Here is a 4,041-nt window from a genome sequence, read left to right as displayed (position 1 = left end):
GGAGTGGAATCTCTTTGAGAAAGCTGAACATTCCACACCATCATTGACATTCTCTTGGCATGCCTTTTTGGTGGATTATGAGGCTAAAAGAGTCTCTGTCCCTTTACCTATCTTGATTTACAGTAACAAAAACCCCTCCAACTAATATAGCTTGAATTTTTTGCCAGTCCTTGGTTAGGGAGATAATGAGAAAAAAACATGTAATCTGCTCTCTTTCCATTTTGGGAAGTGTGATGTGCTCTGCCTGGGTGTTGCTGGAACTCTGCTTGCTTCTCCGAAACTCCCCCTTTCCATCCAAGCACTTTGCACCCCTTTGTTTGATATATATTTCCTTTCTCCAAACTTCTTCACATCTGCATTTAGATACCTAATAGGTTTCTCAAATTTAAAAGGTCCCGAACTCAGTTGAGGATTTCCCCCATCCCTGAACCTGTGCCTCTCTCATTCTTCCCCATCTCAAAAAACGTCACCCTGATTAACCTAGTTGCTCAGGCTGAGACACTGGGAGTCATCCCTGACCCTCTCTCACACTCCATGTCCAATTCATCAGCACAGCTTACTCGCTTTAACTGGCTTTGCCTTTAAAATGGATGCTGATGGGGACGCGCCGGCCCGGCTGCAGGCGAGTGAGCGCCCTTCGGGGTCGCCTGGGCTCCCCGCCGCCGCCGCCGAGCAGCCAGGAGGGAGCCGGCCCCCGCGAGGCCACCAGGCCCTCGGTTTAAACGTAAGACTGGATGTTTAGTTCTCCTTCTAAGCCATATTGTTCCAACAAGCTACAGAGTCATAATGTGGCAAAGTATCCTCTTTGAGAGGTGAATATTACGGAAAGAAAACGGCTGACAGAGGTGGGAAGATTGTTCCAGGGCATGTGTATATTGAAGTAGAGTATGATTAAGAATACAAAGCGGGGCTTCCCTGGTGGTGCAGTGGTTGAGAGTCCGCCTGCTGATGCAGAGGACACGAGTTCGTGCCTCGGTCCAGGAAGATCCCACATGCCGCGGAGCGGCTGGGCCCGTGAGCCATGGCCGCTGAGCCTGCGCGTCCGGAGCCTGTGCTCCACAACGGGAGAGGCCACAACAGTGAGAGGCCCGCGTACTGCAAAAAAACAAACAAACAAAAAAACGAAACGAAGGGCAGAAAGGTCATGATAAAACAAGGTGAGCAATACATTCTGGTGAAGAAGACCAGCGACGACTGGTTGCAGGTCAAGCTGGACGAGAACTCCAAAGCGTTTTATGTGCCTGCCCAGTACGTGAGGGAGGTCGGCCACAGAGGCCTGATGCCGCCTGTGCAACAGGCAGCGGGGCTGCCGCATCATTCTGTGAAAACGATGCAGAGTCTCCACCTTCAGAGGTCAACAGAAAATGTGAACAAATTGCCCGAGCTTTCAAGTTTTGGAAAGCCATTGCCGTCTGTTCAAGGAACAGGTCTTATTCGTGATGCCAATCAGAATTTTGCACCCAATTATATTCCAGGTCAGACTGTCAACCTCAGCCTGAACCTGACCCATAATAATGGAAAGTTCAACAGTGACTCACATTCTCCCAAAGTCTCTGGCCAGAATAGGACACGTTTATTTGGTCACTTTCCCGGTCCAGAGTTCTTGGACGTAGAGAAAGCTGGCTTCTCCCAGGAACAGTCTTGTGATTCAGCAGGAGAAGGCTCGGAATGGATATATCAAGGTTCAGAGTCCGGTGATGAGCTTAGCAGCAGCTCCACTGAGCAGATAAGGATGACAACACCTCCAAATCAAGGGCGGCCAGATTCTCCTGTCTACGCTAACCTGCAAGAACTGAAAATATCCCAGTCGTCTCTCCCCCCCGATCCCCGGAAGCCCAGCAATTCAGATTAATGGAGAATGGGAACCTCATAAAGATAGTTCAGGGCATTGTTATCACTATAACAGAGGAACACAGGAAAGAACTCAGAAACCCCCTCGTTGGACTCGAGATGCAAACATAAGCAAAGGAGATTCCCAAAGTCCAGGAGATCAAGAGTGGCTCAAGCATGTTGATGATCAAGGTAGACAATATTACTACAGTGCAGATGGATCTCGGTCAGAATGGGAGTTGCCAAAGTATAATGCCTCATCTCAGCAGCAAAGAGAAATTATTAAAAGTAGGAGTCTGGACAGGCGGCTGCAAGAACCAATAGTGTTAACAAAGTGGAGACATAGCACCATTGTGTTGGACACCAATGACAAGGAATCTCCAACTGCCTCAAAACCCTGCTACTCTGAAAATGAGTCTTCTCCCTCTTCACCAAAGAACCAAGATACAGAGAGCAGTCCAAAGGGTCAAGAGAAATATGGATTATTAAATGTAACAAAAGTTACTGCAAATGGGAAAAAGGTTCGAAAGAACTAGTTGTCTTCTTGGGCCATGTTGCAGGTTTCATCTTTACTGTTTACCAAAACTCAAGGAAGTAGCACAAGCTGGTTTGGGAGTAATCAGTCCAAACCAGAGTTCACGGTGGACCTTAAGGGGGCGATGATTGAGATTCAAAGGATAAATCCAGCAAAAAGAATGTATTTGAGCTGAAAACCCGTCAAGGAACAGAAGTGCTGATTCAGTTTGATAATGACGCTGTTATCAATGAGTGGTTTAAAGTTCTTAGTAGCACTATCAGTAATCAGACAGTAGAACCCGATGAAGCAATTGAGGAAGATATATCAGATTCACCAGGAATAGAAAAGCACGATCAAGGAAACGACCATAAAGATCTGAAGAAATTGCGTTCCACAAAAGTATCTAGCGGAGATTCTTCAGAACAGAAAAAAAAAACAAGAACAACTTAAAGAAGTGTCTTACACGACGCCCCACTTTGCAAGCTGTTCGTGAAAAAGGTTATATTAAAGATCAGGTATTTGGAACCAATCTTGCTAATCTGTGTCAGAGAGAGAATGGCACAGTGCCAAAATTTGTGAAATTGTGCACTGAACATGTTGAACAATATGGGTTGGATGTTGATGGGATTTACAGAGTTAGTGGCAACTTTGCAGTGATCCAGAAGCTGAGGTTTGCAGTCAACCATGATGAGAAATTGGACTTGAAGGATAGTAAATGGGAAGATATTCATGTCATCACTGGAGCACTGAAAATGCTTTTTCGAGAATTACCAGAACCTCTCCTTACATTTGATCATTTTAATGATTTTGTTAATGCAGTTAAACAAGAACCGAGACGGCGTGTCTCTGCTGTGAAGGATCTAATCAAACAGTTGCCAAAGCCAAATCAGGACACAATGCAGACTCTGTTTAGACATCTCAAAAGAGTTATAGAAAATGGAGAAAAAAACAGAATGACGTATCAGAGTATAGCAATTGTGTCTTGTCCCACTCTGTTAAAGCCAGAGAAAGAGACTGGTAACATAGCAGTTTATACCGTCTACCAGAATCAGATTGTAGAGTTAATTCTTCTCGAGATAAATTCCATCTTCAGACATTGACTCTTACTGAAGACAACCTGTGGAATAGAAACCACATCAGATTCCAAGTCCTTATACCTGATGTATTTTATGTTTGGACCAAGCAGTGACTCTTTGATTTTGCACTTTTCTGAGGGACCGGAAGGGAATGGGAGAGTCCAGATGTGTGATAGGCCCTCATATTTGCTGCTCTGTTGCAAGTTGATAGAACTGTGTGTACGTTTGAATTAATTTTATCCTGAATGTTTGCACTTCATACTCTGAATTCCAGTAAAAATCAAAACTTGCGATTCTAACCAGTCATATACACTGGATAATTTGGTACGAATACTACATTTTTTTCTCCTCAAACTGGATAATGTAGAATTTCTTCTTATGATTCAATAGGTTCATCGCTCTATAAAACAATACTTACTATCAGTTATTTTGAAAATGCTCCTGGGCATTTTAAACAAAATGAAGTATATCTGTTTTGAAACCTGTGTATTCTTTTTTCAGGGTTTCTTGCATACAGTGGCATCCTGACTGCTAGGACCCATTATAACCCAGATGCGATCCCTTGATGAAGGCTTGCTGTCTTCACGGAGTAGCACAGCATCACACTAATAGTACTTA

The 4,041-nt window shown here is 44.3% G+C and overlaps 1 pseudogene; it reads left to right on the top strand.

Moving 5' to 3' along the window:
• The first annotated feature begins 586 nt into the window (after positions 1 to 586).
• On the top strand, positions 587 to 3,447 carry LOC111165795 (rho GTPase-activating protein 12 pseudogene; annotated as a pseudogene).
• Positions 3,448 to 4,041: the final 594 nt, after the last annotated feature.

The sequence above is a fragment of the Delphinapterus leucas genome, chromosome X, assembly GCF_059928025.1.
Source record: "Delphinapterus leucas isolate spDelLeu-1000000601 "Yukka" chromosome X, BTC_Dleu_Yukka2, whole genome shotgun sequence".
Lineage (NCBI taxonomy): Eukaryota > Metazoa > Chordata > Mammalia > Artiodactyla > Monodontidae > Delphinapterus > Delphinapterus leucas.
Note: the sequence above shows the minus strand (reverse complement) of the source record. Positions and strands in the feature narration are given on the sequence as shown.